Source organism: Amblyomma americanum, chromosome 1 (genome assembly GCF_052857255.1).
Source record: "Amblyomma americanum isolate KBUSLIRL-KWMA chromosome 1, ASM5285725v1, whole genome shotgun sequence".
Taxonomy (NCBI): domain Eukaryota; kingdom Metazoa; phylum Arthropoda; class Arachnida; order Ixodida; family Ixodidae; genus Amblyomma; species Amblyomma americanum.
The window spans coordinates 501,475,962-501,494,063 of NC_135497.1; the positions used below are offsets into that span (position 1 = coordinate 501,475,962).

Genomic DNA, 18,102 nt, shown 5'->3' on the forward strand with positions numbered 1-18,102 from the left:
TTCTAGCGCCTGTACGCTTTTTGCCTAAACCATGTCATGCTACAACCAACTAGCTCAAATCAAAGTCTCGCTCTAATCGCCAAACATTATAGTCAAGCCCTGACGTCACCGTTCTTGAAGGCACATAGACTGGCCCAGTGGAGTGGTCCGCCCCACAAATTTGCTGTCCTGAAAAGATCAGTTCTCAAACCATGCCCCACATTAAAGATGTATTGCAGAGTGAATGCGCCGACGTTGCTGGTTGCTTCAGTCTTTCAATAATAATAATAATAATAATTGGTTTTTGGTGGAAAGGAAATGGCGCAGTATCTGTCTCATATATCGTTGGACATCTGAACCGCGCCGTAAGGGAAGGGATAAAGGAGGGAGTGAAAGAAGAGAGGAACAAATAGGTCCGTAGTGGAGGGCTCCGGAATAATTTCGACCACCTGGGGATCTTTACGTGCACTGACATCGCACAGCACACGGGCGCCTTAGCGTTTTTCCTCCATAAAAACGCAGCCGCCGCGGTCGGGTTCGAACCCGGGAACTCCGGATCAGTAGTCGAGCGCCCTAACCACTGAGCCACCGCGGCGGGGCCGAACTCGTTTTTAGCACAAGTTATAACGATGTATGAATGCCATCTATGGACCGGGTGCCTGCCACTCGAAGACATGCGCGCTCTCATGTCCGCACCGGTGCTGCTTCCAAAGTGCATGGAACAAGCCACAGGCCTCGTTGGCGTGCGGTACCAAATAGCAGCAACGCTTCGAAGAAAAGTAGCTCCGCTAGAAGGCTGAATATTAAAGCAGCTTCCTCAGCTAGAGGGACAGTTCATCTGCGTCGCTTTTCTCTGTCATGCATTCACGAATACATCCAGCATCTTGAGACACGTGCAACGAAGACGCAAATATAGTATGTGTAATAATGGGATGGTTTGCAAATGAGCTCCTGTACGCTTTGGAAGAAGTGGGTGGCCGGAGATGATGAACTGGAACCGCTGCACAGTGTACATGACAGTCCTAACATGTGCACGTTGAGCACTGCTTTCCTCCCGAGGATTGGGGAAGGAGGGCTTGAACTGCAGAAGCAATCGTGCAGAATATGCCTCACTGGAGCACTCAAAGCAGTCTATCAACCGAGACTTCACGCAGTCGCACACATTCCAAGCGGAGGTACTGCAGGTTCAGGACCTGTTGGAAGCGCATCATAAGCTCCCGCCCGGAAGGATATTAGGCGCCGCTACTTTAGCTCGTTGACCAGTCCACACGTCCCTAGGTTACGACCCACAGGAGGGCAAAAGGTGAACGTCCAGAGCATCATGAACTGGACGCCATTCCGGCACTCTAGCAGGTCCGTGCCACTGCAGTCATTGCCGAAGGAAACAGTTGATTCAATCTATTTCGTGCGATTCGTTAAGTTCGGCAACTGTGAAAACCAAAATGAGCGTCATGTTGGAAATGCAACTGGCTGTATTGAGACTATCTTTCGAGCCGTTAGTGGATGCCTGGGTCTGCATATTTGGTGCAGTTACTGCTAACAACATCCGGTCTTAAAGCACACTTCAAGGCATCATGATAGTCGTTTACGCGTCCGCTTTTACGCCATAGTAAAGGGTCACGCCTGCCTCACAGAGGTGTTGGAGCAATGTCACCGAGGTTAACGAAGCCGCCAGGAACAAGAAGTAAGTTGACCGAGCAGGTATATGGAAATGACGAAGGGTGGCCGGAAGAAGAATGCTGGTCGCATGGTTACAGTACCTGTTGCCTGGTTTCACAATGTGACCAAGAATTGCTGAAAATACGCCCAAAGACTCTGCACGCTTTCACACTAGCCGTCTTTCAAATGTGAAAAAGCCACCGTCAGTGTGTCCGCCTATCAATTATTGACTACAAAATCTCGCCTTATTTATGTTTCTATAGGGTTGGTATTCTGTCAAAGAACATGCGCAGTTATATCATAAAGCAAAAGCAAGCTGTCGCGCAAAATCTTAATGCTCTCGCGTTAAAATTCAGAGAAAATTTAAAAGCGAGAATAATGGCGGCTCCATCAAAGAACAGCGCTAGCTCAATGCAGGCAGACCTTTCACGGCAACAGTCTATTATATTTCCGACAACTCCACCCAGTGTCTCAACTTTAAAATACAGACATAAAAATATAGGTGCGGTGGTTCCGAAGAATGCTGTTTCACAGTTTAACATCGAGCAAGAGTTCATTAAATTTTATAACTAAATGACGTTATCAGATCATTAAAGTTTAACAGGACGGAAGTTTCAAATACGAACTTGGACAGATACACCCAAGTTACGCGGACATTTCAATAATATATGTGGCTTGATACCAAACATCAGCGTTTCAAGCTTAGGAAAGAAAGGGTTCCAAGATAATAAACTAGATGACGGCACCAGTACCAAGAAAATCAATTCGTGACAGCCGTAGAGAAAAGAGGGTTCCACCATAATTGATTAGATGGCGCCACGGGTACTGAGAAGTGAACACACAGGAACAGCCGGATGTATGAGGAAACAGGTGTCTGGTATGCTACTAGATGGCGCTACGGGTATCAAAAATGGAATATACTGCTAAATGTCTGCTTCACTTGCTTGAATTTTCAGGGGCAGATTCTTCAGGACGCCTGATGTCCCTGTCGCCAGCCTTTTGAGCATTACTTTGAAGAAACATAGAACAAAGGAAAACAAGCTAGACATAATAAAGCAATTTCGGATCTCTGCTAAGCTCGGAGGAAAAGCGAGAAAAGTAGATAAGAATAGCAGATAGGAAGGACGCAAAAATATTTAAAAAATGCGAGGAATACGGCGGGTATTTTACAACCTGCCGCGGATGGGCAAAATCACCATCACAAACCGTCACGTGGTCATCATTGAAGTGCCCGGTGCAAATGTGTTCTTGGATGCAACACAACATTCGATTTTCGCAAAGAACCGGGAGTAATTTTTCTGCGTCTCACGTACGCAGAAATTGCGCTGTTATCAGTGGTGTTGCCAGTGCAGAAGCATCACAAGGTGAGCGGTTGACCACAATGACGACAAATTATTAACGGTTTGACAATACTGCACCCAGAGAGAACTGACACGACATATTAAGGCTGCCTTCCGTTGAGGAGGCGTGTTCGATAAATCGTCCCTAAGATACTACAATTAAAATTATAATAATTAGATTTGCTCAACCTATATGTCCGATCTTCGCTTTCCTGACGGCTTTGTCCAACTACCTCTGTTAAAGATTGCACTTGACCAACCTCCTCAATGAGCCAACTTTTTCCTAAGCTTATTTTTCCTGCTGCTAGTTTACACCGCAGTTTCCTTTGACATATAGGTATATCAAAGTTCACATTCCCTGACCATCTGAAAAAAAATATTTTCCCGGCTTCTCGCTCGACGTAAATATACTGGTTAATTTGCACACGCACTGCTCCTTTCAGTTGATTCATGAAAATAATTCAACAGCATTCGAGGACGTCATTTAATTCCTCCATTGTTCAGAACTTCAGATGTTTGCATGGAAAAAGGAAACACGTGCAGTGCGACTAATCTCTCTGACTAAATGGTGCAACAGCAGTACTCCTATATTTTGGGACTGCTATTGCGGTTCAACCTGTTCTAGATCTCCAGCCTTCTCAAAAAATTAAAAAATTCTCGTGATATTTTGCAAGAATGATATCAGAGGTTCTAATTGAGATAATTTTTTACTTCACGTGTATGATGTTTGCAAAGGTCTTAAAGCTATTCACTTTTACTTATGCGACTCTTCATGCTTAGGTTGAGTCTCGATTTGATCTTCTTAACGACTGCCAAATGACCGTTCGTTAAATTTTAGGAACGAGGCCATAGCGGGCGTAGGAATTAGTGCCGGCGTCGATGATTTTGTTGTTTGGATCTTTTTGTACAGACAGCTTGCTCGGCTTCCAAGAGTACTGATGCAAAGGGAGAGCCGGGCACCTTCTTTCGCATTTTTTGCTTGAACTGGATCTAAAGAAGCCTTGCACAGAAGTTTTTTGTTCATGCCATTTGATGGTGTTTTCTGTTAAAATTATTTAGCGCTATGCGGTTAAACGTTATGAAGAACCTGGACCGCCGCGGTGGCTGAGTGGTTATGGCGCTCGGCTGCTGGTCCGAAAGACGCGGGTTCGATCCCGGCCGCGGCGGTCGAATTCCGATGGAGGCGAAATTCTAGAGGCCCGTGTGCTGTGCGACGTCAGTGCACGTTAAAGAACCCCAGGTGGTCAAAATTTCTGGAGCCCTTCACTACGGCGTCTCCCATAGCCTGAGTCGCTTTGGGACGTTAAACCCCCATAAACTAAACTAAACTATTATAAAGAACCCAAGACCAGACTTCGGATGCATTTTAAAGCAGGCTTCTTGCGGATCATGTTTCAATAGCAAGCATTTCACGGCCTGTCATGATGCCTAGTATGCAGCGAGCAATTTGATGGAGGAATAGTGCAAACAAAGGACGGGACATTTGAAGGCACACACGGCGAGCGCTTTCCAGTGTCTCGTGACTTGTTTGCACTATCCTTTCATCAAAATATACCAATACAAACATGGTCAACTTTTCGCTCTGCTACAGTGCGCACATCGCAAAACATTCAAAAATAAAGCACAACAATATTTATCAAGACTCAGAGGTAAGCACTCAAATTTTCAGCACAGCGAACAAGAATTAGTACTTTAGTTATTTTTCACACAGCATAAAATGATTCACTAGCAAAACCCAACAGCTGCTGCACATAACTTTGGCGTGCCAATGGAAACGGTGACGGTATACACAAACGCTTTGTCACCCTTGGCAGATATGGGCGGCAAAGCCGGATGTGTTTTCTAACTAGGCGCTGCGACGTCACCCGGAGTCGTATGTCCAGGCAACACATGTTGTGCAGGTGACGCTGTAGAACCAAGCGCCCCCTCTTAAGTATTCGTTGTCAGTAATTAAGGAACGTGGCTCCTAATCGAGTTATGTAGAATTTCTGCCGTTTTTACTGTCAGCTTACCCTTGCAGTAATGTATAAACATGGGGTTTTGAATCGAAATGATGAAATTTGCGATTATTCGTTCTGGACATCCGAAAAGATCTGAATTTCGCTAAAGTAAGGTAGCATTGTGAACGTGTAAAAACAAAAGCATCATTTATGGTACTCACTCTTAGAAACGCTACCACATTGGAAGCGAAGAAAAGCCTTAAAATCCAAGGTGTCGAAGAATAATGTGCTTTGTTGTACTAAGAGAGATATAGGAGCTGAGCTCATGTCGATCTTGACAACTCCCGAAGGAAGCGCTACAAAACAGTCAATATTGTCGCGTTCGACGGCGACAGGTTTCGTGGCACTCATCCCGGTTGACGAAGGCGTTGGAGCCCAATAAACATCGGTGTCGAAGCAGAAATTCCCACTCCACCCTGTGACACTGGAACGCGGTGCCTTTATCCGTCACCGACGGAGCGGCAAAAAAAACGGAAGGCGAAGCTGCGAAGGTTCGCACAACTGTGACACCGGCAGCAGGCATCCCCGCTCCCGACGTGTCCGCGAATCGTTGCACTGCGCGCCGCACACGGCCGCAGTGTCAAAGACGGGTGCTGAGGCCAGCGGGCATCTGCCACCCGCAAAGGACCATGGGACACACTTGCGGCCGTCGTGGAACCACCAGTCACCGCGAGCGTCTTCAGCAGTGCAGGCTACGAACCGCGGCTTCTGAACGCAACGGTGCTCAGGAGCCCACCGGCCCTTGACACAGGCCGCCAAGCAGTCCTCGATGGAGGCGAATTGGTTCGGACTGCGGTTGCACACGTGAGCCCTCTGCACTGTCGCAGATAGGCACGATCCTTCGTCCGGGTCATAGAACTGCGCCGCTCCGTTGACATTGCAGAAGGACTTGTGGACGGTTGGGCAGACTGTGCCATCCTTGTCGTTGCTGCTCTGCATGCGGAGAAGTAAGCTTTGATTATCCGCTCCTAGCGTGGCTCTCTACCATGGTAAGTTACTGGGCAGTGGATGGTACTGAGCACATAAGCAGCGCTAGTGCTGACTGGGGCAGATGCACAGTTTCCTTCCCAAATATATAGGCTACGGAGCTCATGGCCCGAGTGGACATCAAATATTTTTGCGAGGTTCATGTGTTACTTTTGTCATGTGCTTCCCAAAAGTGAAGAAGCACGCATACGGATGGATGAACCTTGAGCCGATGCGTGTGTTTCTTGACTTAGTCTTGTTGACCATCCGGCGGATTATGATTAAGAACATGCCGAACGAACTCGCTCCAAAGGATATATGTTCACGGATATGTTCCGTGTTAAGAATATGATGTGTGTAAACAGGCGAGAACTGTTAATTTTGGCAAGCTTTCCAGGAGTGACGGAGCGGAAAAGCTGTTGAAAGTAATATTACGGTCGGCAGCGGTTACGATCGCATTAGTAATCCGGTTGCTTTGCTGAAAACTCTACGAGTGAACACTAGCGTAAGTGAACATTCTTCAGAGATGAAAGTAGAACTATGTTTTTCTACAATAACTGGCAATTTTTTTCAGATTACCTCTTCCTATCTCTCCGCACTACCGTCAGGATATGAGAGGAATATTGCTGCTGCAGCCTAATGTTCCAGCGCAAAAAACCTTATTTCTCCCTTCTTCATCGCTGCATACGCTCCGCCATTAATACTGCGTTAAGTCTAAAAACACTTTTAATAGGCTGGGGTCATATCGCGTGAACACTGTGAGCCCGAAATGGGGAAGGACTTTTCCAAACTTGTTTCAACAGCCGATGGTTCATTGATATAGAGGATAAAGAACAGGCATAGATAGGTACTTGCGGAGCGAAAGACATATTCTCTCCAAAACCGGTGGTGTGCGGAAATGCCGAAAAACTTTACTAGCCGAACTGAAACACTGGTCTGCCTCGAGACTGAAGTCAATATATTTTAGGCTTAGATTGCAAAAATGCGTTATGATTTTTATTTCAGCCTAGCGTGGACTTCAGATACGTTACAGTCTTTGATACGCATGTTATTGCTTTGAAACTTGCTCTAGGTCGAGTTAAAATCAGTGGTTTGAATCAGGCTTGTTAGGCAAAATATACCGCCCTCTGTGGAAGACAAACGGGTACACATGGCACTGTCACGGCCTTACGGCGCGCAAGTCTAGAAGCCACGGAGGAAGACTTGACTTGCTCCGTGCTAGAAGTTGAGCTCGAGAAAATTGCTAAAAATGAAACAATATTATACCGCAGAACAATGCTAATCGTGTCCTATGCAGTAAAAGACGTTTTTTAGGACCTTTGTATTACACTTTGGCACATATATGTCAAAACTCTGCTGAGACCAGAAGAAACTAGCCCCATGTCACTATGCAGACAGTACTGCCGAAAAAGATAAAATGAAGAATTCAGTTTGAGGCTCTCCTAGACACTGCGTTACATGTCCATTAAAAACTGAAAAAAATCTACCGAAATCTAACGAACAGCGGACCTAACGTGGACAGAAGAATTAAGAGAATAGAAGGAATAAACTACCTTCTGCAGTGTGACAAAAAAAGTTACTGGTAAACGTTCCTGGCAGCCCAAAATGAGGCTTAAGCTACTTTTGTGAAATATTTTCTATCTTCAGGAGGAGTTTTCAGACTACCTTAGGCAAAAAATAAAATTGGCGGGATTCGTTTCAGTTTGTGTATCAACGGGCAAAAACCCGTTTTAACTCAACTGCAGTGTCACGTGCGATGAAAACTCGCAATTTTCCCAACTCCGTCGCTTATTCCACTCCCCAAAAAGGTCTCTCACTACATTACGGTGCAATTAAACCTTTCTAGTTGTTTGTAACACACCTCGCCGTCCATGTTGATGGAGTTTGTATACATGCATGCTACCTCTGATTTTTGTGATACGTTTTGTGCTTATGTTTAAAGTTGACGAAGGAAATTATTTCTTTTTGAACAAGCATTATGGTTCGAGCGGTTCTTTTTAGTACGCGTCGTTTATAATTAGTCTTACATGTTTAATGCAACCTTCAAGCCATAGTTGTTTTTTTGTGGTTGTAAAGCTAATTTATAAATGCTTTACTAGGCGCCAGTCAGTTGCTAAGATACAAAAAATCAATTAACCCTTCCAGGAGGGGACGAGAAACAGCATTTAATAAAACATCGAGATGGGTCGTTGGGATTTTTTTCACCATCTAACTAGACATATTCATTATATTTGTGGCCACGGGTGTTTAGAAAATACTTGGTTTGGTGTAGTAGAACTAAAGCTAATAATGGCTTGCATTACACACAATAATAAAATGTACGGAAAATGAAATCGGCGCGACCCACAACCGTCTGGACGTTTCCTAATCATTCTCCGCAGAGGGTAGCTGTACGTGACGGAACTAAGGACTCATAATTCTTGAGGGCGGGCAATCGATTTACGTGTTCAAAACAGGAAATGAAAGCCATGATAAACATAGTTGTGCGTTAGTTTTTGAAGGTGGTAATCTACCTTGACCTTCGATGCTTCATCATGAACTAATCACGCGCGCAACCTGTACAAATTTATTATTGCGTAAATAGTTTTTGTGTATACTACCTCTCCACCCTATTTTCTCTGCCTGTCCTCTCACCTCTCTCATTTCATTTGTCCATTCTGCCAGCTATCCTTTATTTCCGCTGTCCAAGCTTAGGTGCTTCAGTATCGGTGGCAGATGGCGGGGTTAGCGAAAACCTTTTCCTTTATTTTTATTATTATTTTAATCAACCCCTACTACTACTTGACCATCGGGTGTATCCTACCAGTCAGCACCACTCGCGTGCGCTTATCTTCGTTTAGTTGCAATACGCACGGGGGAATCACTGACGTTAGTAGTAGGGACGGGTGGATCCTTCATGCCTTGCTTGTCTGAAGCCGTTTCGTTCGCGCCTGGTGACCGATCAGGCGCTGTGGTTTGCTCGGGCACCCGTGTCGGCGTCGGCTTCTCAGTGGTCATGTTCCCAAGACTGGTCTTGCTGGTAGTGCGGGTCGTATGGCCTCCGCTGCTCTCAGTTGTTGGTGAACGCGTTTCCGTTGGCGGTTGGGTGGTGGTATGCGTCTCGGGTGAACTGGGTGCATCTTTCATCTTCAAGGAGCCCTAGAAATAAATAACTTTAATATTAGCCATACGTTTTTAGGAAAAGTCTATTGATACCTAATGTAGTCGCAGTTGCTCCTGCTATGAGTAGATTGCTGTATTCAAGGCTTCATGACTGCAGTGCTCGTAAGGCCGACAACCAACACCGATCAAATCATCTCGCCTATACTACAAGTGTAAAAAGATTAATCTTCCTCTTAAATAGAAATATATCTAGAGAGCGCCATAAATCAGAGGAGTTAAAAAAAATAGTGCTCTCGATCAGCCCAAGTTACCTACAAACCCAGTGGGTGAGCATTCGCCAGTAGGTGAGTATTCGCCTAAAAACCCAAAGAGAACAAAGTTAAGTCTAGCGTGACCTATACGTCATGCTGCAAGCTCACTCCCTAACAAGGGTGACTAAAATCATTTAAGTTCTGTTTGCCGCAAGCCATCATGCAGCACACTATCTCCACGACCACGGCGTTCCGAATAAATGAATACCTGTCCAAGACTTTTGAATAGTGCAGCCGAGTCACCTGGTGAGGCGCAGGTGCATCCGTAGGTGGCGGGCCCAGCGTCAGGTCGAAGATGCGCGGGTCAGGCTTGCGCAACTTGTTGACTTGGTTCCCACCAACCGAGAGTGTGTCTTCTGTCATATCTGCTGTGCGCGCGTACATGTGAATGCCGACCACGATCACCGCCGAGGTGAGCAGCATCGCCAGACTGGTGAGCATGCGCACAATAACACGGGGAACCTGCGCATTGCAAAAAAGGGCACAATGTCATTAAGAAAGGGGGGGAGAGCTACTTAGTCCATTGTGTTCAGGCCTCCGGTTTCAGTGCGGGAGCATGAATAGTGGCCATTCCGGGCATTAAGACATAGTGTGTTCGTACGTTTGTCTGAAGCCTGCTTTGTGGCAGGCTGCACAACCGATTGTAAGGAACCATCCCAGGTATATATATATATATATATATATATATATATATATATATATATATATATATATATATATATATATATATATATATATATATATATATATATAGACACCAAGTGTCCTAGCTGAATGTAACCAACCACGGAATGTTCCAGCGGCGTGAAATCCAGTGTGGTTTGTTTACAGTCGCGTGACATAGCAGTACATATTTCGTTATTCATAGATAATAATTATGTCTAATTAGCTAACTTTTCAACTTTTGACTTAAAATCAGCTGACGCAAACGTTCGTGCAAAGTTACCGTTTACGTAAAGTAGTTTTTTACCTGCCTTAAACCATAACTCGCACAATAGACAACACCACGCGACAACGGTGGAACTTGAACCTCGCAAGATATGTGTTAGAGAACGAAATCCTTTTTTCTTCTGAAGAGAGCCCCCCGATGAGCCTTTGTGTGCACATTGGGGCGGAGATGTGAGCCAACAGCTGTTTACGCGATGGCTTCCTTTTGAAGCCAGTAAATGAAGCTACGTCAATCGTACCTTGGTGGAAACAACGCTGCTAGCTGTTTTTCGAGATGATCTGCAACTTTTCCATTGACACTTCTTTCCTCAATAACTATAAAATCGGCTATCTAGACCCATCTAATTGACTTTAAAGATCGAAAAAAGGATACTTCTGAGTAGGCCATGCGACACTGAACAACCCTCAGTTGGTTTCACTGGTGGTTTCACTGGGCTAGAACACTCGTCTTTTATTTAAAGCTTGGTGTCATTTAGCTGCGACACCTGGCGTATATACTACGGACTGAATGGGATTAGCCAATGGAACTAATCAGTGAGGCCATGTGACGCCAAAATATTGTGACGTCATCCATACGTCTGATGACGTCATGCCTACAGCCAATCAGAGTACAGCAACAAAAAGTACACATCGTCTAGTGATAGCATCGGAGATCAAAGAGTGGCGATCGGATGTTAACGGAGAGGGAAAGTAGGTGTTGAAAGGCTGAGCCACCGACATAGCGGCAAACGCTAATGCTTCCGCATTTCTACAATGCAGTCTCTGCAGTCTTTGGCGCTCGGCTGCTGACCCGAAAGGCGTGGGTTTCGATCCCGACCGCAGCGGTCGAATTTCGATGGAAGCGAAATTCTAGAGGCCCGTTTACTGTGCGATGTCAGTGCACGTTAAAGAACCCCAAGTGGTCGAAATTTCCGGAGCCCTTCACTACGGCGTCTCATAGCCCGAGTCGCTCTGGGAGGTTAGACCAATATAAACCTAAACCAAACCATCTCGCCATTTCTTCACACAGAGACAGGCTGGCGCCAACTAAGAACTGCAACTCAGTAACTATCAACTATAATCAGTTAGTAGCTGACGCCAGTCTTGTCTCTTCACGTTCTCATTTGTGCAAGAGCTAACAGCACGACCAGTCTAAAGCCGCTGCAGAAGAAATCAGGAAAATTGAGTGTATAGATGGTTTATGGTGGTTTAACGTCCCAAAGCATCCAATGCTATGAGGAACGCCGTAGTGAAGGGCTCTGGAAATTTCGGCCCCCTGGGGTTCTTTAACGTGCACTGGGATGTATTACGCACAACTGTCTCTATGGCTTTGTAGGCACTTCGCTCATTCTACGGAAGTTGAAACCCATTAGATTCTTTCAATTACAACGAAGGGACGCGAAAATGGTTCATATCCTTTTAGTACGTTTTGTTTTAAGCGCAGGATAAAAAAAACACGATAAACGTCGCCCAATCTCTACAGTGCGCATGCATGCCGAAACTTGCGCCTCTGAAGCAGTCGTGGTATCACTTCATCGAGCCGCGCCTGGGGCAGAAGGAAAACAAACAAACAAAAAAGTCTGGCCGCAAGAAAAGCGACGACGCGCCGTCTGCCCATGGAAGTGGCGCCACAGTTCTATCGCTGATAAGTGAGTCAGCGCCGACCGCCATTGAAAAGGCCTGCAGTCGACAGTAGTGGGCATGCGCAAGTGGCTGATTCGCGGTTAAAAATGCCACCGACGAAGACCGCCGGTCATTCTTCGTGTTTGCTAGGAGCGAGAGCTTATTTTCGCCGTAAAAGCGGAAGTGGTGCTGGACCTGCCTCTGTGCGCGTTTCCAATGGGTTGCTGTGATTTTGACCGTCTACCGGAGACGCATGGATGCCGTTGCACTCACGGACTACCGACGACTGCCGAGGAATACGCCTCTCCGAGCCAGGCCGTCGGCATCGAAGGTGAGTGCGAGGCAAGGCCTCGCGGCGAGGGCGACATGTTTCCGTGAAACCTTTTAGTCAAAATTTAAGCTTCACTCGCACTGTTCCCGCGAGCATTGAATAATAACCAGCAAACAACACGCAGCATGTAGAGGAGAGGTTTCATGGGCTGTCGCCATCGGGTTTCTGGTTCGTGACGCAAGCGAGGCGAGCTAGGATTCGCGGCGCGCATTCAGCTCTAGGTTTAGCTCACACTAGTCAGGTCAGCTTTAGGTATTGAGCCAGCGACGAAACTTCGTATGCAGGGTGTTTCACCTAAGACTTTGCGCAGTTTTTGAAAGTGGGCAGTTTGAGTTAGAAGAGCGCCTTTTCTGGCATACCTTTGCCGGCGGCGTGGTGCGTCGGAGTACAGCTAAGGCGTGGTAACTAGCACGCTGGTTAAGTAATACTGAATAGTTTAATAACCGCCTTTTTCTTTTGGGTTCCTTGATAGTTGAGGGACGTGTAGCCTACCGCAAGTTTTATCCATTTCAGTTTTTGGAATTTTGGGGGCGTGGTTGCCCTCGGCCCTGTGGCCCAACTAATATTGGCTACATCACACAAAAGTACGTGCGCGAGAGGCCTACGGGCTTAGCAACCTCTGCACGTAACTCGTGGAAATAGCCAAAATTTGTTAGGCCACAGCGCCGAGGGTGGCTGCGTTTTCGAAATTCTGGAGTGTTCTGGATGTTGCTTACGGTGGGCTGCACGTCTCTAAGATATTGGGGGATTTAACAGTGATAGAAGGTTTACTATTCAGTGCTGCTTAACCGGCACTCTAGTTATCCCGCTTTGGCTGTATTATGATGCACTACGCCGCTGGTGCACTACGCACTATGCCGAAAGGGTCGCCCTTCTACCTCAAAAAGCCTATTTTTGGGAATTGCGTGCGGTCTTGGGTGAACACACCCGGTATGGAGAGCTTTGCTCGCTGCCTCAACGGGGTTTATATATGTGAGCTCGCTATCGTTTGTGTCACGAAACAAAAGCTCGTTCCGAACGCCGTTGCGACCAAGCCACTATGTCGTGCAGCCGAACTCCCGGGCGCGCATATTCTTTTGAGACATGTGGCTTGTGGCCGTACACGGTGCTCGGAAATTCTCGCCAGCCTCGTCGAGCAACTCCGAAGAACGGACGCTGCCTACGGTCTGCGGCACATCGTGTTTCCGCTGCAGCCAAGGTCTGTTTGGTTTTCCTAATTGTTTCAGCCCCGCGGCGCAACGGCTTCAGTCGCGCTCACTTAGCCCACCACGGTGAGTACATGGAAGTGCGATATGCTTGCGTGTATGTCATTCCTTGTTCTTTTTTTCTTTGCAGATGTGCTCATTCCAGCATTCCCGCACTTAATCCAACGGCACTGGTGCATTCGGCCCGCAATGTCATCTGGACTGATATGGTAGTTACGGGTCGTGCAAGGTTCCTGTCGTGCACCCTCTGCCTCCTGTCACAAACGTTGTACTGTCGGCTGCTTTGACTGCACTGCATCGCAGCGTCCTTTCCCGCGTTTTCGGTAAGCAGGACCACGACTTATCGAAACGAAACTGGCATGGCTGCAGATGAAAGCAGTGCCCCCCAAGGCTGCTTAGTACCATGGCGCCGCTGAAGACGGTCCAGGATGTAGTTCAGTTGAAGCTCTCGTGGAATAAGCCACGTTCGTTCCCGACAGTGCAGCTAGTGTACAGTGCGACCCTTTGATGACTTCGGAATGCTGACGACATCCATGGCTACATGAAGAGGGCTTGATCGCTCTGGTTGGTGCATGGTGATGGAAATGGTTGCACAGTGCTAGCAGACGGGATGGAAGAGAACACAGAATATGTCTGTTATTCTCTTGCGTCTCGTCTGTTCGCTCTGCTCGGTCGTTTCCATCTATAGTTGCATTTCGCAAAGGTTCCCTTTTTGTTCTTTGCAGACATGCCGGCTTAGGGTCTCACTTACATAAGGACACCACGGAGCCGCCTCAGCAACTGCGAGCTCAGAACTCTGGTCTCGGTCCGGCATCCATGTACCGCGCAAGATACTCCCTTCTTGGCTCGCGTTGCTGCTGCCTCCCGCCCCAAACGCTGTACTGTCGGCTGTTTTGACTGCACTGCATCGCAGCATCGTTTTCTGCGTTTTCGGTAAGCGAGACCGCGACTTATCGAAACGTGAAAACTGGCATGGCTGCAGATGAAAGCAGTACCCCCTAAGGCTGCTCAATACCATGGCGCCGCTGAAGGTCTAAGATGTAGTTCAGTCGAAGCTCGCGTGGAATAAGCCACGTTCGTTCCCGGCAGTGCAGCCAGTGTACAGTGTGACCCTCGGACGACTTTGAAACACTCACGGCATCCATGGTTGCAAGAAGAGGCTTGATCGGTCTGGTTGGTGCATGTTGATGGAAACGTCCGAACAGCGCTCACAGACCGGATGGAAGAGAACACAGAGCGTGTTCTCTTCCATCCCGTCTGTTCACGTTGTTCAGGCGTTTCCTTCTATGGCTTCATTTGGCGAAGGTTTCTTTTATCTTTCCAGATATCGTGGCTCAGAGTCTTCCTTGGATGAGGAGAGCACGGAGCCGACTCTGGAAGTCCGAGCTCGGATCTGTGGCCCCGGTCCGGCGCCTATGCACGACGCAAGGCAGTCCCTTCCTGCCCCGCCCGTCTTTTTAGCTCTCTTGATACCAGGAGTAGGGTGGTAAGTGCAAATGAATCGAAGCCGGCGTGGCATGCCACACTTTTGCTCCCGACAGTACGGAAAGTGTGCAGCGTGTCCGTAGGAAGCCTGTGTAGCATACGCCGGACATCCATGTTTTCCACTTGTCGTTGCAGATACGCCAACTTAAGTTATCTGAGCCGCGTCGGAAAGTACGAGCTCTTATGTCTGGCCCTGTTCGGTATCCATGCAACACGCAGGATGTTCAATTCCTGCCTCACGTATGCCTCCTTTCCACAGAAGAGCTGTATCTACTCAAGTCTGCTATGAATCTACTACAGTTAGTGCTTGGTCTGTTCGCCGCTCGTTCAATATAAATTGTTATTTTCGGGCTTGTCTCCGTCCTACTTATAAGTATTGCTACCAGTCACCCATGTTAGGCTTATTTCATCAAATTCAGCAGCATATAGTGTCCTTGTGTCTGGCCACACACTACAGGGTTTATCTCCACTTCACCACATTCGCACAAGTCGTGCATGTATTGCACCTACACTGGAGTCAGTCGGATATCACACAGCAAGCATTCCTTTTGTGTTGGTAATACTCTTGATATCCGCAAATACTTTCCTTCAAGCAAACGTCTCGGCAACATCATTACGAGCTATAGGCGTTTCCATTCACTTCATAAGTTTCGCCTTTCATTGTTGATTGCACCAATCTGGTCGAATGTCCAGTTGTTTGGCGTTAATTTACAAACCACACAACAATTTGATCAAAATCGCTCATTCCCAATTACTACAAAACTGTATTATTCGTGCCTGTGCAGTTCAAAAGCACACCTTCTCATCGGTGCAGTCATTCCCGATCACCTGTATATGCTAATTAACACCTTTTGCGTACTTTCAAGGGGGCCCCTTCACCAGGCAAGGTGGACGTCAGTCCGGCTCTTTTGCGGTGTGCAAGGCTGCTTTCTTCTTTACAATAATTTCGATTCTTTTTGTGTACTTCGGTTTTTTTTCCCTGCCTTCGTTTGCTTTGTTTTTGACTTGCCTCTTTGTATCTGAGGCTTTCCGTTTTTCTATTTGGGTATATAGAGATGCTCTGTGTGCTTCACTGTGTCTTGAGTCAGTACGGACGTTTGGTTGAAATAAAGGGAAAGCATGAAAACTTGTGGAACGTGCTCAGAAGAGAAAGGCGAAGCATGGGTTCTAAAAAAAAAAAAGAAATCTGGCATGCCTCAACGATGTGGCCCATGAATGACCTCCTTGAAGACATGTGCAGAATAACATTCTAATCACCGGTTGTGCATCACGGCGGCACATGGGCTTCACCTCCTTCCCGGGGCCTACCAGCCGGGTGTGGACACCGACGGTCTCTACGCTGCTGCTTCCAGTCAATCCAACGCGAGTGCCTAGTCGGCGCCTCTTGGACATCGACGCGATGGCCTGCTGACCCGGATCGTCATCGCCGCTGCGACGACTCCTGTGTGCCAGATCCGAGCTACTGCCGACGTGGTGCAAAGAGCTGCCGCCTTCACCTGTCCCTGTTCGCGGCCATCGACTGCGGGAGGCGGCACATCGATGCCCTGAGAGTCCAAGTAAGCAAACTGCTCGCAAACCTTGGTTGTCTGTTAGGCCAAGTCAGTTAGCTATTGATAGGACTCTCCCTCTGTTTTGTTTGCATTGTATGTATGAGCGGTATTTACGAGTTCTGCGTCGTATAAAATGTGTCGTTTGCAACCGCCTTGCTTTACTGTTCTACATGTATTATTCATTTTTCTTTTCCAGATAGCTGCCGTGTCTTCGTCACCTCGAGGCTCTCCCCTCTTTGAACCCAGCACTTCAGTATCGGAGCCTCAACTCTCCCGTTGTTTGAGTACGCTTTCTCAATAAGCATTTCTTACTTTCGTTTTGACCTCCTTATAGTTACGTTTTATTGCAAAGCTCATTGCAAATTCTTTTACTTGCATTGGTTTCTTTTCATTTACTCAGCGATAGCTGTTTGCGTGTTGTCCTGTGATGCACGCACTCCCTTGCACCCATGTGCTCTACACACAACTTGCATAGCCGCCATACTAAACCTGAGGCGCAAAATCCTCTTATGCACCATAAAACCCCGGTCCAACTAAACACCCTTAATCCCGACACCCGCACCCGTTGACCACTTACTGTACCCGGCTACTCCTACATACTTCACGCCGGATTACTACACCCGCTTATGTCCCTAGACATATGTTATGGATGGATGAGCGATCGTGCGTGACTCGTGCCTACCGTACCCCACATCCCTACCCTTTGCCACAGGGTAAGCGTCCGGTCACTCGTTGCCGGCCGCACACGCAAAATATCCACGATATTCGTCTTACACCTAAAGGGCAAATGTCAGAGAATTTAATTATTTGGTGCAGAACAAATTTGTTAGGCCAATAGTAATATTCGTTGGATGCTGTCGGCATGCGCGCGCAACTTGCTTGTTTGTGCCGTTTTGTTTACGTTGCCTTTTGTTTCTGCAGGTAGGCCGGCTCTTACTTTCCCGTTCAACACAAGCCAACTGGACGTGCTATTTTGTGAATCGGGACTGGCACAAAATACTTAATTTTGCTGGGTGGCTGAGAAGTTCGGTGCATGCAACTCTGCTGGCCAAATATTTGGAATTTCGCTACGTTCTTCGCTGCATAATAATGAAGATAATTTTTACTTGAACATAAAAAGAAGTGCCCATAAGGCGATGCGCGATGCGGAAGAGGAAATGAAAAACGCGCGCGAAATGCGCCTACCAGCTGTTCTAGTTTGGTTAATCACTATGATTGAGATAAATGGTTGATATATTTATTTTAATGCCTATCACAGCGCACGCGCATCCCAAAAACAATGTATGTGCAGCACCATCGCTCACATGCAAATACTCACTCGTGTGCAAGAAACATTTCGACTACTTTTATTCTTAGAAATTTTTTACATGTCACACGTCGGAACAATGAGGCGATTATTGATCTTGTCTCACACGCGTCTGCATAACGCAACTATTGATGTCAGTCTCCAAATTAATTTTTTGTATTACCTGACTGGCGGAGGGCTTTACTGACAAAAAAAAAGATGAAAAGGAGTTTCGTTAGCTCGTCTCAACGTTTCCAACAAAAGCATTCCTAACAGGAATGAGTGTATGAACGCAGTTTTTCGCGAACTGGAAAATTTGACTACAATAATTTCTCATCT

At 46.9% G+C, this 18,102-nt stretch overlaps 1 long non-coding RNA gene and 1 pseudogene across 1 annotated transcript; one reads left to right on the forward strand and one right to left on the reverse strand.

Annotated features, from left to right (window-relative positions):
- Positions 1 to 5,145: 5,145 nt before the first annotated feature.
- On the reverse strand, positions 5,146 to 14,588 carry LOC144127944 (uncharacterized; annotated as a pseudogene).
- Positions 14,589 to 16,433: 1,845 nt separating this feature from the next.
- LOC144105840 (uncharacterized) lies at positions 16,434 to 17,486 on the forward strand. Its single transcript, XR_013308910.1, has 3 exons — positions 16,434 to 16,484; positions 16,675 to 16,762; positions 17,400 to 17,486. It is a non-coding gene; the product is annotated as an uncharacterized LOC144105840 (long non-coding RNA).
- The last annotated feature ends 616 nt before the right edge of the window (positions 17,487 to 18,102 follow it).